The following is an 18,746-nucleotide window of genomic DNA, read 5'->3' on the forward strand; positions in this document are numbered from 1 at the left end:
TGCTCACTCAGACCAGCGGTCGGCTCTCGTGCAGCTCCAGACACGTTGCTGTCATGCTCCTCGGCGGAGCCCCTAGCCCCATCCTCACTTCCAGCGCCTGCTCTTCCTATGATCTGAATCACTACGCTCAAAATTTCAGGAGCGCTCAAGCTCCAGTTTGGGCAGCTTTTTCATTTCTCCAAACATTATATATGATCCACTGTAACCTGCTGTAGAAATAAGTAGGATAAAATTGAAGCAAGAAAGCTTTATTAGGACTGTGAATTGCTGTTTTCATACGCCACTTCCTTTTTTGTTTTTGAAAAGGAGAACAGTGATATTACTTGGCAAATTCCCAAAGAAAAATATAAGAAGAGTGGGGAAAAAAGCAAATAATAAATAGGCACCTCAACTTTTCCTCATTTGGAGACCGTCTTATAATATGTCATCCAGATATCCGTCCAATCACACAGCTGAACAGTCTGTCCACTTACGTGAATACTCGTAACCATATGGGCGAACTCAATCTTTCTGTGTGTTTGCTGCACATCAAAATTCCTGCTATATGACCGCGCCCCTGGAACAAGTTACCGTACACACAGGGCTAGGGCAGCGGGGGGGGGGGGGCATTGGTGGGGGGAGCCCAGGTGCTGGGGCAGCAGTGGGGTGGGGGGAGGGCACTGGTGGGGAGGAAAGGGGGAAGCCCATCGCTGGGGCGGCAGGGGTAGTGTGTGGGTGGGTGCGGGGGAGAGCCCAGGACTGGGGCAGCAGGGGGGATCCCAGGGCTGGGACGAGGGGCAGCCAAATTGTTTTTTTCCTTGGGGCAGCAAAAAACCTAGATCCAGCCCTGCTGGGTTCCCCCAGCCGCCGGAGCCCCGGGCCCTTTAATTTGACCCCGAGGGCTCCCAGCCACCTCTTCCGCTGGGAGCCCCTGGTTGATTTAAAATAAAGTATCACCTCCCCACCCCCAACCTTCCTTTTTGGCCCACAGCTGTTTTGGTGGGGCGGCGTTGGGGAAGGAGGGTTTGTTTCCGCAGGGCTGGGCGGCCCTGGGGTGGGGTGTTTCTGCGGGGCTGGGAGGTTTCAGCCCTCAGCTGTTTTCTTTGGAGTAATGTGGCCCTCGCCGCTTTACGAGTTGTGCAGGCCTGCTTTAGAGAATCACATGCATACCATAAAAATGCTCTAATCAGAGAAAATACATAACAGAAACTAAGTTATAGTACCTCTCACAATGTCCCTTTAAAAATGTCAATATTGGCTTTGCACACTTGAGTTCTACTTTCAGACAGAGTTTTAAAAACAGTACAATGCAAGTTGTTCAGTACACTGACATATATTAATATAATGAAGCTATTTTAGGGGGCACCAGAGAATTTTCATAGATTCCATGGCCAAAAAGGACCACTACGGTCAACTAATCTGACTTCCTGTATAATACAGGCCATAGAACTTCCCCCAAAATAATTCCTAGAGTATATCTGGGGCCATTATCTATAGGAGCATCAGGACCATCTGCAGACAGCTGATTAAAATCTTTAACAGGGAAGATATCAGTATACACTTCCATACACTTTAGGGCAGGGTGGATTTGATTATGATTAAATCATGATTTAAATCACTAGTTAGGAAGATTCAATTTAATCATGGTTTTCGACATAAAAGTGCATTCTTGTTGTTTGTTATAACCTTAATATATGTTCTTCACAACTCAGAGACAGACGTAGGTTTCATTTTTAGAAGGTACACACTATACATTTTTAAACAGATATTTATTTTGAAAATTTTTCAGATTAGTTTTACAGCTATATCAGAAAATGAATGACTGTTTCGTTATTTCATTTACCAAAGGTAACTGAAGCAGAGATTTATGAAGTCATTGGGAGGTGAACTATCTCCAATTCAACAGGTTAATCATTAATATTTGGAGGAATTTCTTGTCAGGCTGTATTAGGAGGAAACCATCACCAGAGATTTAAATTGTTTTATTTAACGAAAACAACAATGTTAAGTATTCTGGATTTTTTTCTTCAACAGCAAACATATATTTTAACAAAACAAGTATATGTCCCTCACTTCTCACATATATCTCCAGACTTCTTTTCCTTGTCCACTTCTATTCTGCCCCCAACAGTCTTGTATTCATTGAACTTTTTGAAACTTTGGACTTTCTGTCTACCCAACGGGACTTTGTGTACACAAATTTGCAGAGGGGCAACAGGTCTGCTATTTCTCATCTCTATATATTATTTATTTAAAAATATTTTTGCTGTTAACAAGCATGTTACCTCTGGAGAGAAAAATCCACAGTTTGAGAACTGCAAAACTAAGCATCTCTGATGGTATCTTCTAGACTGAGCACTAAGTCCCATTGGGTAGATAGAAAGATTAACCCAAATAATCTATACAGAAGCCTGTGGAACCCCATAAGATCGGGTCCCTAATCTATGAACTATTAGAACTCATTTACAAAACTTTCTTAAACATTACATGAATATACTGTCTCATACTATAGAATTAGAATTTATAATCCCCATTCCATATGAGATATCTTTGAGCTATAACGTATCTATCTTTAGATAGGTTTTTTCCTCAAAAAGCATTTTATCAAAAAAAATCCGATTTAACTAAAAAAATCTGATTTAAAAAAATTTTTTTTTTAAATCACTGATTTTTATCCACCCGGTTTTAGGGATTTTATATGTTACTGCACCAGATCATAGTGAGTTTTATATTAATATAAGACATAATCCAAATTTTAACTCCTAAGATTCAGAAGCAGAAAATCTCATTTTAGAAGACCACCAAACTATGCTCTTCCCAAGCCACTACCCTAGGTGCAGGAAGGACAAGTGAAAGAAGAACTATGCAGTAGTGTGGAAGAGTAGGTTACAAGTGATCTTCACTTATAGAAGTGATCTTCAATAGCTTTCAAGAGACAACTTTTTTTTTTTAAAGTCCATTTAGTGTTTGTGAAAGGTGCAGACAGCTCTAGAGAGTTTGCTTTATCCACAAAGTATAAAATGAGCAGTAGCTATGCAAATGTTCCCACAATACATCATCCATGTGCCACAATCCTAAACTAGAGATATCACGCATAGCAAGAGTAATATCCCAACACTCAGCCTCTGACATCTGCTAAAACAAAGGTCGGGGCGGAATTTCATGTGCCTATCCCCCTCTTCTTCCCACTTCCATGAATGATTAATAACTGGATTGAGGTTGCCAAGTTATCCATCCAGTCCACCTAACATTCATCTAACTGTAAGAACTTTTGGTCATTGTTCACTTGGACTGAATTCAGAGATATTAATAATAACCATAACTTTTCTTTTCATGGGAGCTCATGTATGCTTAACAACACTCTTCTCTATAAGTAACACCACATTCTATTTCATCCACAATTTTCTGAAGAAAAAATATATATCCAGACTTCCTAATGGATATTTTCTATGTCTCTCTCATCATAAAAGCAGATTTAAAAATAAGAATATTTCATACAAGTAGCAGGGATGAACATCTCCATATCTCATTCAATTAAGATAAGCAGTTTCCTGTCCACCCTTTCTTGGGCATAATTTTCAAACTAAGCATTCTCGCAGACTTATTAAATCTGGTTACTATACAGAAATAAAACTCATACCACCTGTATTGCTTTTAAGAAGAAATAATCTAAGTAAGTAATAAACAAAACAGCACAACAAGTAGGGATAAAATATCAACAGGAAATAGAAACCTAAAAGGCAGAGAATATATCCTGTATCAATCAGTTTCACAAAATAGACATGATTAGGATTTATACTATTATTTACAGTCACACCTAAAAACCCCCACTGAGAGGGAGTTTCTATTGTGCTTGATGTTATGCATCACAGAGTAAGAGATAGCCCCTACCACAAAGAATGTCCTACCTAAGGAGTCCGTTAATGGTTTAGTAGTAATAAAATTATTCTAACAATGAGCCAGAATGGTTCTATAGCAGCCAGCTGCCAAGTTACAGTGTTGTGCCCTACCACGCAGGGAACCCAGTTTGGAATTCTAGTTCTGGTCTCTCCTCATATTCGCCAGCAAAGGTAGCTTGCTCAGGTGTTGGGAGAAGAGGGGGTTTCTCATGCTGTTCTACAAGGGCTTCATTAGATAGTCAAGGAGTGAAACTGATGGCTTACAAAGGAAGTCCTTATCCACACTTGAAAAGATGGTCACTATGGCTACTGAAAGGGAGAGGATGGGTTAGGTGGGGACAGTTCTGGGATAAGAAGAAAGGGCCAAACATTTCAAGAAAAAAAGAACAGTGTTATTCTATGTATGTCTACACAAGAAATTAGGTCGATTTTATAGAAGCCGATTTTTAGAAATCGATTTTATACAATTAACTGCGTATGTTCACACTAAGCACATTAAGTCGGCGAAGTGCGTCCTCACTACTGTGGCTAGCATCAACTTACAGAGCGGTGCACTGTGGGTAGCTATCCCACAGTTCCCGCAGTCTCCACCGCCCACTGGAATTCTGGGTTAAGCTCCCAGTGCCTGATGGGGAAAAACATTGTTGCAGGTGGTTTTGAGTACATGTCATCAGTCGCCCCTCCCTCCGTGAAAGCAATGGCAGAAAATCGTTTCACGCCTTTTTTCCACGCAGATGCCGTACCACGGCAAGCATGCAGTCCGCTCAGCTCAGCTCACCAACACTGCCATTGTTGTGTCCTGGGTGCTTCCTAGGTGCTGCTGGCAGCAGACAGTGCAATAGGACTGCAAACCATCATCATACACCACTTCCACTGCAACTCTGCTTTCCTGGTCTCCTTCAGACACCACACCATAGCAAGCGTGCAGCCTGCTCAGCTCAGCTCACCGCCACCACCACTGTTGTGTCCTGGGTGCTGCTGGCAGCAGATGATGCAGTAGGACTGCAAACCATCGTCATACACCGCTTCCGCTGCAACTCTGCTCTGCTGATATTGCCTCGACAGCGAATTTCTCCATGTTGTCTGTCATGGGCTCCTGGGTCCTCAGGAAATTTGCACAGTGCTAACTGTCGTCTTCCACCACTTCTGCTACAACTCTGCTCTCCTGGTGCCATGAATCCCCCTCGCAGGTCCTCTCGTCTTTCGGCATAAATATCTATTCTCATGGCATCCATCATGATCCACCAATTCTACTGCAACTCTGCTTTCCTGCTCTCCTTCAGACACCATACTATGACGAACATGGAATCCGCTCAGCTCACCGCTGCTGTGAGCACTGTAAACACCTCGCGCATTATCATGCAGTACACGCAGAACCACAATCTGCAAAAGCAGGCAAGGAGGCAACGGCAGCGCGGTGACGAGAGTGATGAGGACCTGGACACAGACGGGCCCTGGCAATATGAATGCCATGGTGGTAATGGGGTAGGTTCATGCTGTGGAATGCTGATTCTGGGGCCGGGAAACAAGCACAGACTGGTGGGACCGCATAGTGTTGCAGGTCTGGGATGATTCCCAGTGGTTGCAAAACTTTCATATGCATAAGGGCACTTTCATGAAACTTAATGACTTGCTTTTCCTTGCCCTGAAGTGCAAGAGTACCAAGATGAGAGCAGCCCTCACAGTTGAGAAGTGAGTGGCAACAGCCCTCTGAAAGTTTGCAACATCAGACAGCTACCAGTCAGTAATCAATTTGGAGTAGGTAAATCTACTGTTGGGGCTGCTGCAATCCAAGTACGCAACGCAATCACTGAGCTACTATCAAGGGTAGTAACTCCGGGAAATGTGCAGCCCATAGTGGATGGCTTTGCTGCAACGGGATTCCCTGTGGTGGGGCGACAGACAGAACTCATATCGCTATCTTGGGACTGGACCACCTTGGCAGGCAGTACATAAACCGCAAGGGGTACTTTTCAATGGTGCTGCTAGCACTGGTGGATCACAAGGGATGTTTCACCAACATCAACGTGGGATAGCTGAAAAAGGTACATGACGCTCATGTCTTCAGGAAGACAGAACCTTAATCCACCTTGACATGAAGCCAATGGTCAGAATGACAAGGTATTTTCTTTTAACTTGGTCAAGAGGAACTTGCTTTAGTTACTATCCTCTGAAACTAGGGACTTATGCTCAGCACCACGAAGGAAGGGAGAAGAGGCCTACTCTATCCCTCTCCCATCCTCTTTTTTTGTGTTCTTTCCATTCATAAATAACTCTAGTGCCTGACTTTGCTTATGTTATTCCAGGCAGGATTTATGTAGTGGAATGTGGTGCACTTCCAATATATTTAAAGGAGGACTGCAGCAAATAAGACTAAAAAATTTAAACTCTAACAGCAATCCACAATAGCAGATTTAGGAATACAGAAAATATGAATTATTTGCAGATTTAATAGAGTTTTCCATGTGTTCTACAACACAGTTAAGCACAACAAAACACTCAAAGCCCAAGGGAAGAGGAAAGGGCTTGATGTGGCTATATGTCACCTCATGGCCTTCCAATTCTTGACTAATGCAGAGGCCAGCAATGTCCCTGACATAAGAGACAGCCTTAAAGGGCTGCCTAAATTATGGCAATCTGTCATTGCAGACCCACCTCCTCCAACAGTTAAGCCCACCCCTACTGCAGGGCCTTTTGCTGCCTTTCACAAAGATTGTGCCAGGGTAAATTGTCTCCAGACCTGATCCTGGGCTCTGCCAGTCCTTTTCTGATGCCAATACAGCATACTAAGGTCACAGAGAAGGAGTGAATCCATCCCCAAATTTGTGTTCTTCTAATTTAAGTACTTGTAAAACAGATTCAGCTAAAGATGATCACAGAGGGGGCTGAGAGAAAGAACACATTTACTTCTTCCATTATTTGCCCCACTTGCAGTGACAGTAAGGACAAGGTGAAAAATGTTTTTACAACACCTCCCTCCCTTCTTTCCCTTGCTGCCTCTTCTTTGGTGGCAAAGTGGTAGAGAGGGAGATAAAAACAAAAGAGAGGGTCCCTTTAAATAAGAAAATTAGGAGATGAAATGATAAATATCTTCCTGCAAATCTCTTTTTGGTGAGCCTGTCTGCAGAAAAACCTGGGAAAAATACCTAGGTATAGAGAGAATAAAATATTTTCCTCCAGTTTATGAACATAAGAACGGCCATACAGGGTCAGACCAAAGGTCCGCCTAGCCCAGTATCCTGTCTTCAGGTGCCCTGGAGGGAATAACAGAATCGATAATCAAGTGATCCATCCCCACTGCCCATACCCAAACAGAGGCGAGGGACACCATCCCTGCCCATTGTGGCTAATAGCCATTGATGGACCTATCCCCCATGAAATAATATCTAGGAGACAAAGGGACAAAGGGTAGCTCCAGACCTCAGGTGGATAGAGTATGATGGAAGCAACCTTTAGCTGGTTCCTTGCAAAGGGAGAGGCTTTTAACCTTACCCTTAATTCCTTTTGGCTTCCAGTAGACAGGACAAAATGGCAACAGATCCCAGCTAATTTCTTGCAGTTGCCCAAAAATCTGTTAATTTCACTCTGATGCTGCTTGATAAAGCTATGAGCAAACACAAAGACAACACTGCCTCATTCTACATTTGATTCACATTCACAAGGCTATTCAACAGCATAGGGGCTGGCAACAATTTTTCAGTGAAAGATTAAATTCTGCAGAAATTAACTGGCTTAGGCCCCCACACTTTCAACATAACCCTTCCCACCAACTACTGGTGAGTGGCCTTTGTCAACATACACACGATTCCTGAGGAAGACAGGGAGGGTGGGCATTGCAGCTTGTTAAAGAAGTGAGTCATGGTGGTTGTGATTTTCCCCCCATTTCTTCCCAAAAGCCCACCCCATAAACCACACATTTGGGGGGGAAGGGAGGAGGTCACAAAGGTTTATGAAACCCAAACTAAGTGGTTTACTTCATAAGCACAACTATTCCTCAGGCAGAAAAAAGTACATGAATTGGAAGAAAAGTTTCCAATACTGTAAGTAAAACACCACCACAATAATCCAGTCCCCAGTCTACTAACTAGAGTTTAAGGACAGAAGAGACCATTAGATCACCTAGTCTGAACTCCTGTATACCACAGGCCACTAAATTTCACTTGGCTACCCATGTGTTGAGCCCAACAACTAGGGTTTGCCTAAATCACGTGTTCCAGAAATGCTTTAAGTCTTGATCTGAAGGCATCAAGAGACGAAGAATCTACCACTTACTTCACTTAGTAATTTGTTCCAGTGATTAATCACCCTCACTGTTAAAAATTGTGCCCAATTTCCAATTTGAAATTGTCTGGCTTTAACTTCCAGTCTTTGGTTCTTATGTCATGTCTTTCTCTGTTAGAAAGAAGAGCACATAGGCACCCAGTATATTCTCTCCATGAAAGTACTTATAAACTGTAATCAAGTCACTTCTCAAATTTTCTTTTTGATAAGTTAAACAAATTGAGCTCTTTTAGTCTCTCATTGTAAAGCATTTTTCTTCAGCCCTTTAATTTTTTTCTGGTTCTCTTCTATACCCTTTCCAGTTTTTCAACATCCTTTTAAAAATGTCAGCGCCAGAACTGTCTCACCAATTATATCATTTCCCTATTCACCACTCCCGTTTCTACATTCAAAGATTACATTAGCTCTTTTTGCCACAATATCAGCCCTGGGAGCTCACGTTCAGTTGCTTGTCCACCAAGATTACTAAATCCTTTTCAAAGATGCTGTTTTCCAGGATCCAGTCCCCCAGTCTGTAGGTATGGCCTGAACTTCTTGTTCCCAGATGGATAACTTTGAATTTGGCTGTATTAAAACATATTTTGTTTGAATGCTCCTCACTTACCAAGCAACCCAGATCATTTTCTCCGACTGCCCTATTGTCACTGTTCATCACTCCATTAATATTTGTGTCATCCACAAATTTTATCAGCAGTGATTTTATATTTACTTCCAGATCATTGATCAAAATGTTGAATAGCATCAGACCCAGTATCAATCCTTGTGGAACCCCATAAGACACATTCCCATTCAATGACAATTCTTCATTGACAACTACTTTTTGAGACCTGTCAGTTAGTCGGTTCTTAATCCATATAATGAGTGCTTTATTGATACTGTATAGTGCTAATTTTTTAATCAAAATGTTGTGCAGTACAAAGTCTATTACGTTTACACAGTTACCTTTAGCAACCAAATCTGTAATCTCATTGAATGAAGTCAGGTTCGACAAAACTTATTTTCCATAAACCATGTTGACTGGCATTAATTATATTTCTATCCTTTAATTGTTTAACAATTGAATCTCATATCAACCATTCCATTATTTTGCCTGAGATTGATTCAGGTTAACCAGCCTTCAAATAGCTGGGTCACCCTGTTTACCCTTTTAGAATATTTGCAAAATATTACTCCCAGTTTTCTGAAATTTCCACAATATTCCAAGATATATTAAAAATTAACATCAGTGGATAGAGAGTTCTTCAGCCAACTATTTTAGGACTCTTGGTTGCAAGTTATCTGGGCCTCCTGATTTTAAAATGTTTTTGTCTAGTAGATGTTCTTTAAAACCCTCCTTAGTTACTAATGGACTGGAAAATATGTCGTCAGCCTCATGTGATATGGCACAGCCTGCTTCTTTCCAAATACAGAAGAGAAATAGGTATTCAACACTTAAATTTTCTATAAAGCTGCATAAAAATTATTGTTTCCATCTAGTAATACCAATGCTAGGATTGCTCTGGTTTCCGATATACTGAAACTCCTCCTTACTGCCCTTCGCCCTCCCTGTCATGGATTTTTTCCTGATGTCTTTAGCTTCCCTTATAAACTTTTTACACTTCATACTTCTAATTGATATTGATTGCTATCTGCTGCCCCATTTGATAGACATTGCTTTTTATTTCTAATTGCTGTCTTCAATTCACCTCTGAATCAGAATGGGTTTTTTGCCAAAAGTATCCTTTTTCTTGATTGTGTAATCGTGGCTTTTTGACTATTTAATTTTTCTGCCTAATTTTCTCCCTTCCCGCCCCCAATCATTTCACTCATAGTTTTCCTCTATTTTGGTAAATAAGCCTTTTGAAGCACCAAGTATAGAATACTCCCATTTACCTGAAACCCTATTATTGAAACCCAACACAATATCTGAATTTCTTTCTTGTCCCCCAACATGAGATACATGTTGCAGAGGGCAAGGAAGGGATTTGGATAATAAGGAGGTAGAGCAAGTAGAGCAGCAAGTAGAGCAGAGACCCTCCCAGCCAGGACTGTGAGGAGAAGGACAAGCCCCTGGCCATGCGGGAGGCCACCTTGCTGCTGAATGGCTCCTGTGGCAGCACAGGGAGCCCTCTCCAGCCCTGTTGTCACAGGAGGCATGGAGGGAGTTACAGAGGGCTCCTGCACTGCCACAGGGTCACAGACACACGATCCCTGCAGGTGGAAGATGGATGGAAGGCTGCAGTCCTGGCAGGGCAGAACAGAGTTCTGGCCAGGTGTCTCTGCTCTGACTGCAGCCTCCTCCTGCCACACCTTGCACCTGCAGGGACTGGGCGTCACTGGTCCTGCAGCAGCCCAGGGACCCCTCTGCAGCCCCTGTCATGGCTGTGAGTTGGGCAAAGAAAAGACTCCTGGCCAGGACTGAAGAGGAGGAGAACGAGTTCCCTCCCAGCCGGTGAATAGCTCAGAGCTTCTCAATTACATGAACTCCTGGTTATCCAAATAAAATCCGTCTCCCCCACGCTATTCAGAGAATCAGGAGAATACTGTATATACACATTACTTGTTGGAACTCTCTTATGTTGCCCACGCCGAATGTAACCAGGTCATGATCACTGGTCCCTAGGCAACCACCAACATCCAGTCCAGTGATTAATTCATTTTTATTCATCAGAAAGAGACCCAAAATAGAGTTACTGTATGTTGGGTGCAATACCTTGTGTGTCAGAAAATCATCTATAATTTTTTAAAAGTCTAACAACATTCTACTGTTGGCTGAATGAGACCTCCAGCATGTGTTTCCCAAATTCAAGTTCCCCATAAGAACACAATATTTTTTTCCACACAGAACAGACAGGCGCTTAAAGAGAAACTCATCCTGTTCTCTGGTTTGATTCAGTGGTCTGTAACAGACTGACACTAGTCATCCCTCCTGGCCTTTGTTAGATAGCCCATATGGGCTGAACCAGCTCCATTTCATGGCTGTGGAAAGCTGGATAAGACCCTGATACACCAACCCATTTTTACCAACTTAATCACATTTTCAAGATGTAGTCTATTTCAGTGTATACTAAACCAGTGCAAATGCACTAGCAACATGCTTACCTGAGGCCAAAATGCTGGTCTGGATTACAGGTCTTTTTTAAAAAAAATGATAAAATTCTGAATTTAATTGTGCTGTTTTCTGTCACATTACTTCCACCATTTCTCACTATTCTTATGGACTGTGCCAATCTTCACAAACTGAGATTTTGGGTAGAAACCTGGATCTTTGATTTTAAATACCAGAAGAAAAAAGAACAAACTCAGGATGATGTTACATCAGCTACGTTTCACCTCTTCTGTACTGGACTTAAACCTGACCTTTCTATGTATTTGGAATCAGTCATACTAACTAAGAAACGGAAGGGTTCTGTCGATTATATAAATTATTCTCTTCTTGTGTAGTTCCAGTTCTTTATTAGATCAAGCAAGATTTCCAGAGAGATTGTGACTGTAGTGTTATTTGCCTGTAATCTGTCAAATTATTACAAAACCTCCTTCCATTTTTTTTTATAAGTTTAGTACCTGCTTTTAGATTCCCTTGTTATGTGAAGCACGTATTATGTTTTGTGTCTTATGTCCTGATCAAAGTTCTCCTCATATTCAGTGAAAGTTTCAATATACTTATGGTATTTGGATGCAGTTGTAGGGATTTGAGGCTTTTCTGCACTTTGCTCCTTTAACTCTGCATAATTAAAGCAACAAAAAAAAATTCCAGAGTAGACGCAATTATACTGGTTATTGTATCTTATTTCCATTTAGGAAATGAAATAAGCCATACTTGTGTCTACACTAGGGCTTTACCGGCAAAGTCATGTGAGCAAAGAAAAGAATCACACCCTTTACCGACAGTTATGCCATTAAAACTTTTTACATGTAGACCAGGCCACAGTATTCCTGTTAGTTCCATTAAGCGTTGTTGTGAACTACAGGCATCCGTTCTCTTATTTTCAACCAATCAAGAGGTTGATGCTGACTGTCGGAGAAATTTTGAACTTCCATCACATGCTTTAGGGCTGCAGTAAATGTTCCTTTAAATATTGTACTGAACACACAAAATTTTGAATGACTACTCCTAAGAAATACTCCCTTAGCTTCATATCTGAGCAACTGGCAAAGATCTTTTTGTTATGATTTTCTCTACATTCTTGAGGGAATTGTCTGCCATTTGCATACAATTATTCAGCAGTTTAAGTAGAACACACGTTCCCTCCATGGATGCTTGCCACCATTAGATAGTCCTCTCTCATGTTTGACCAACCATCTTCCATTAATGTCAATGTTGATTCTTCTGGTTCTTCCTTTACCTTTTACTCTTTTTCTTCACCTGCAGTACATAGTGGTGGACGTGTAGGTTTAAGTCTAGGACAAAAGTACGTATCCAAGACAAATTACTTCAATCACTTCTATGTATTGCTCATTTTGGAAAACAATTAAGGTGACAATATAAAAAGGATGCAACTTTCTTGTCAAGTTCAAGTTATTTTAATGGCATTATTGCCAACTAATCTCTGACATTTTGAGGCATCAGAGTCACACAGAGACTGGTCCTGAAGTTGCTATTCAATAGTTGCTAGAAGATCCTAAACAAGATTTGAATCATCACAGCAACATTGCAATGGCACCAAAGGCATTGAATATGTCTCACTTGCAGTTTTAAACTCATCAATGTTCTGCTCTTCCACTTCAACAGACAAAATTGCATTCAATGGCACATTTGATCTGTAAGAGTTTAAAGAAACCAACTTCTGCACTTTTTGAGATGAGCACAAATCCATTCTAATTTTCTGCCTAATAATCCTTGAAAATGTTTACATTTTACTTTAGAAAATGTCTCAGTTTTCATTATCTCAGTGCATTCAATTGCATGTTTCCTGACACTTCCTTCAACTTACTGAATCAAATAGATGCATTCAACAATGTTTAGTAATCAGTAAATGCTAACTGCCTGTACACAGTACTCACCAACAGCTTTTGTACTTACTAGTTAGAATGAGAAAAAGATGGAATTACTTCAATATACTCCCCACCTCAGTACCTTATTAAGTATTTTTTAGAAAATATGTTAGATGCACAAAATATGCAAACTTATTTCTAAACCAAGTTTCAAGATATCAAAAGTGTTTCCCCTCTTTGAGTATTAAATCCATGGCAAGTGTCAAGTTTTTAAAACTTAAACCCTTTTTTGTTGAGTAAAAGATAGAGCAGCTGAAACGTTTCTTAACTCAAGAATACCCAAAAGTAATTTCACTCATTTGTGACACAGAATTCACATTTAGAATGAGCACAGAAAATTTCCCTGCAGAATTATTTCCCAAAAAGTTATAAATGCCTGAAAGTAGTAGAGTTAAAACTACAGCATAACTTAACTGATGATTAGAAAGAACTGCATTATAATGTCTTTGATCTGCCACCTATAAATGTTATTTAAAAATAACACAACATCTGTGGGCAACAAACTTTCTGTTTTTAAATTTCAGCTCAAATCCTGAAGGAATACTTATTTCAGCACCACCACCCCCCTTACCCTAATGACCCAGTCATATTTAGAATAGTAGGTATTTGAAACAAAGAGTATTTTGGGCCACTCAAAACAAGATAGAGCAAGATAGACAGGCTTGCAGGATAAGGCACCTAATCAATGAGAATAAAGGTGAAATTATGGCATAGCAATGAGGAAGGGGCAGACAGTCATTTGTAGGAAATACTGGTGAAACACAATACACTCACCCACCCACCATAATATACATATAAAATATAGAATTGATAGAATCCCAAAAGATCCTACAGTGCATTCAATCTCACCACTGAAGTGTAGCCACATCTGTGATGGACCAGAGCTGTTTTTTAAAGGCATACCACCTACATTGTGCTATTGTTCAGTATAAACTGGAGCAGCATATTCCATCCAAGTGAAATTTCAAGGGAAATTTAGGGAGGCAGAAGTTACCCAGTAACTCTGGCTGGAGTCTGGCTATTGGATCTTTAAACATAAGTGGCTCAGTGATTACTGTGGCACCCCAACCAACAGGACTGGGATATTGGTTCAGTGCTGACTCACACCACATATTGAATCACCAACACCTCTTCTTATAGGAGCACCCAGGTTCTTCCTGGAGACCTCCTATTCAAACAGCAGGGGCCAATAATGTCATAAGAACATAAGAACAGCCGTACCGGGTCAGACCAAAGGTCCATCTAGCCCAGTATCTGTCTGCCGACAGTGGCCAATGCCAGGTGCCGCAAAGGGAGTGAACCTAACAGGCAATGATCAAGTGATCTCTCTCCTGACATCCATCTCCATCCTCTGATGAACAGAGGCTAGGGACACCATTCTTTACCCTTCCTGGCTAATAGTCATTTATGGACTTAGCCTACCATGCAATTTATTCCAGTTCCTTTTAAAACACTGTTCATAGCTTCCCGCCTTCACACCTCCTCAGATAGGAGTTCCCAAAGTTGTTGCCGCTGTGGTGTGAAGAAGACTTCCTTTTTTTGTTTTATAAACCGGCTACTCTATTAATTTCATTTGGTGACCCCTAGTTCATTTGTATTATGGAATAAGTAAATAATTTCCTTATCCGCTTTCTCCACATCACTCATGATTTATATGATACCTCTATCATATCCCCCTCGTCTCCTCTTTCCAAGCTGAAGAGGGCCTAGCCTTTATAATCTTTCTTCATATTGGGACCCTCTCCAAACCTAATCAATTTTAGTTCCCTTTTCTGAACCTTTCTAGTCTAGAATATCTTTTTTGAGGTAAGAGACCACATCTGTACACAGTATTCGAGATGTGGGCGTTACCAGGATTATATATAAGGGCAATAAATATATTCTCGTCTTATTCTCTATCCCCTTTTAACTGTTCCTAACTCCTGTTTGCTTTTTGACCGCCTCTGGCGCACTTGCAGTGGACTATCTTCAGAGAACTAACTCCACGATGAACACCAAAGATCTTTTCCTGACGCACTGTAGCTAAATTAGCCACCATCACTATTGTATGGCATAGTTGGGGTTATTTTTCCAATGTTATTTAGCGCCTCCCACCCCCTTCATTTTAACTTTACATTTATCCACATTTTAAAATTTCATTTTGCCATTGTTGCCCATCCCTTATTTTTGGTGGATCTTTTGAAGTTCTTCACAATCTGCTTTGGTCTTAACTATCTTGAGTAGTTTAGTATCATCTGCAAACTTTGCCACCTCACTGTTTACCCCTTTCTCCAGATCATTTATGAATAAATTGAATAGAACTGGTCCTAGGACTGACCCTTGGGGAACATCACTAGTTACCCCTCTCCATTCTGAAGCTGAAGCTCTTCATCCTACTGTTTTAAAAAATTATAGCTTTATACCTGGGACAGGTACTTTCAAATTACTGGACACAGGAGCATCCCAGTGAATAAGCACATTAGCTGGATATTTCTAGTAGGTCTACCAACAGCTGAATAGTTAACCAAATACAATGATGATAAGTAAGATAACTATTAACCACTTAAGATGAAGGGGGGAAGTGACATTCTGGCACTTTTCACTGAAAAGTCTTGACAACGTAAACCCCTGCTGGCTTGGTGAGTCCGCAGTCAAGATGGTGCTGTTGTGTTTTAACTAAGAGATGTAAACTTTTTTAAAAACAAAAACTTCTATTCTAATAAATTCTATATAAATCCATGGAAAGACATATTAATGAAATGTACAAGTGTCTCATCGATGTGAGCTTCTACTGTCTTACGTCACAAACAAGAGGCATCAGTGAAAATCAACTGTACATCACTCAACATAAATACAAAATTATGGATTGGTGAAGAGGAAAATCAAATGAAAAAGTTACAGCACCACAGAATAATGAACAGCCTCCAAAACCCATCCACAAATATCACAAAAGGTCCTGACAGTCCATCCAACAATATCACAACAAAATACTGGAAACCCAAGTTGTTGTTTTAAGTATCTGTTTACTAATACTATTGAATGTGACTAAACAACAACATTTAATTATAAAAATGTTTTACACATAGAAATTGCTAGACTGGATCAGACCCAAGATCCATCTAGGCAGGTATCCAACCTCTGACAGCAATCAGTACCAGATGCTTCAAAGGAAAATGTAAGAACCAAACAATAGGCAAGTATGGGATAAGCTGCTCCCCCTACACAGAGACACCTTAGATCTCATCCTGATCACTAATACTTAGAGATTAGCATAAATCTTGAAGCATGAGGTTTAATATCCCTTACATTATTATTAATTATAACTCTGGACAGCCTTGTTATCCATCCTAGCACTTTTTAAATCTTAGTAAGTCCTTGATCTTAACTCCTTGTGGCAATGAGTTCCACAGTGTAATTACATGTTCTGTGTAAGAGTATTTTCTTTTTTCAGTTTTGAATTTGATACCTTTTAATTTCATTGAATGCCACTTGTTCATGTGTTATGAGGCAAGGAGAACAAGGAAGCACAATTAATTTCTTACATGCAGATAAGTTTTCTGTTTGAAGAGCAACAAAGTGTATTCTGTTACATTACTATCTGTTCACCCTTTTATAATCTCCTTGGGGCTGTCCCTGTTCATTTAGGAGCAGGAACCTGATTTCCAAGCTGTTTCCTTCCCTACCTCCATTACACACCTTGCCCCGTCTCCAGACTACAGGTCCAAATTAAAAGTTCTACTTCCTCTGCTTCCACTTCACTCTGATCGTCCGCAGCTTCTGCCTAACTCAGCGGGGCTTCAACCCACTGCTGGGCTACCAGACCCTCTTCCTGCTGGGGTTCCGGCCCGGCGCACGGCTCTTCACTCCCCGGGAAGCCGGTTTCTCCCCTCCTCCAGTATAATCCCACAGGGCATAATTCATGTTGTCCAGGGCCAGGCTGCCCATAGTTGTGCCCCGCCCCCCCTTGGACAGTGACACACAACGGGCTCCAGTGTCTCCAGGTATTTACCAGTCCCCAGCCTGCCCCATTACTGATGTCCCGCGTAAGGCTTGGCCCCCTTTTCCCCAGGGTGGGCGCGGCCTGGGCCTCTCCGGGGACCTCTCCCCCAGGGCCCTGCTCCTCTGCCGCCAGCCCCGGCGCCTCCATTGTGGCACGTCCCCCGCCCCGTGCCTTCAGCGGCAGCCCAGCGCTCACCTCACCTCCCTGGTGGGGCTGCGGGCCGGGCCGCGGGGCTCGGCGGCTCCTCCAGCTGCAGGTACCTTGCCGGCCCCAGGAGCGGCTCGACTCCGCCCGCTCCTCCTCGGCTCCGCGCTCAGGCTCCGCTCGGGGTCCGCCTCGGTAAGCGTCCCCCCGGCCAGCGCAGCGATAGGATCCCCCGGGCGGCAACAGGCGCCTCCGCAGCAAAGGTTCCGCGGGGAGGAGATAGATTCCCACCTCCCAGGGGGCGGGAGAGATGGCAGCAGGAGCCCCCTGGAGGGAGGTGCCTGCTGTTCTGAGGGAAGAATTCCTGCTGGGCCTAGTTTCCCAGCGGAGACTCCTGCTCCCCTCCAGTCCCACAGCCCTCCACATGGCCACGCCACAGAAGGGCTGGGTGGCAATCAGTCCTGGAACCAGAGGGCATCACCCACCATGCAGATAAACATCTGTCCCCTATCTTGAACCCACATAGGCCAAATACTCCAGTCTCCCTTGGTTGTTTATTAGGAAGTGCTGGATCCTTGAGTTCAGGTTGGACTGCAAGTCCCTGTTGCTCAGATGTGGCCTCACACTGCATGTTCTGAGACAGCAAGTGGCTGCATATGAAAATTCAGCAGGCCTCATTGGCCCTGGGAGCAGTGCATTTTGAATATCCCTGCACTGTAAAAAAAAAAGCAATTCACCCCATCACGTTAGTGCTGGCTCCACAGCCCTGAAGATGCACTTGACACCTAATGATAATCTGAGTGGTGGGGTTAAGTCAACCCCTACAATTGCTGAGAGGCAAAACAGACAAGACACGCATGACCACTATTCAGAAGCAATGTCCATTAAGTGCGGAACTGAGAGTAGGAAACTGTGAATTACAACACTTTAATTCCATCTAGGGGCTGGACCTGGTAATGTCAGACCGCTTATTTCTAGCATTACCAATGTTGCCTTACATGGCTCCCGTGAACTGTGGCTTAGGTGTACTCACTGCTCTGAAGTACAGAGTCCAGTTGGGTGTGGCCCAGAATTGTCATCCCAATGATGTTATCAAGGAAGTAAGTATTGCATTTGCATTGAACCGTTTATAAGACTTTATTGTGCTGCTTTGGAGTGTGATTGTAGCAAACAGCCAGGTAGTGCTATTATTTAATGAACACCTACTATGTACTTGTCCCTGTAACATATAAACTGGGCCCAAGCTGGAAGTCCAAGGAAGCAAGAGTAAGCCCACTAAGTTTACTATGGGCCATATTGTATAAACTATGCAGTGGGACTGTCCAGTTTGTATCTTGCACAGTACAAAGCTAGACTTTCACTAAAAGGAAAAAAATGGCTAAATGAACTGCTTGTGCTGGCAATCAAGTTGGCGGCCTCTCCCATATCACTGTAGCTCAACTTCTTCTTCCTTTACAGACGTCATATACATTTTAGAGCTGCAGGAGCCA

The 18,746-nt window shown here is 42.1% G+C and overlaps 1 protein-coding gene across 4 annotated transcripts in view; it reads right to left on the reverse strand.

Moving 5' to 3' along the window:
* RAD54L2 (RAD54 like 2) overlaps positions 1–17,617 on the reverse strand; it is a 97,359-nt gene extending 79,742 nt beyond the window's left edge. For all 4 annotated transcript variants that reach the window (XM_075073033.1, XM_075073032.1, XM_075073034.1 and 1 more), the window contains exon 1: positions 17,313–17,617. The gene's annotated coding sequence lies outside the window, so the exon portion shown is untranslated. The remainder of the gene's footprint in view (positions 1–17,312) is intronic.
* Positions 17,618–18,746: the final 1,129 nt, after the last annotated feature.

The sequence above is a fragment of the Chelonoidis abingdonii genome, chromosome 16, assembly GCF_003597395.2.
Source record: "Chelonoidis abingdonii isolate Lonesome George chromosome 16, CheloAbing_2.0, whole genome shotgun sequence".
Taxonomy (NCBI): Eukaryota; Metazoa; Chordata; order Testudines; family Testudinidae; genus Chelonoidis; species Chelonoidis abingdonii.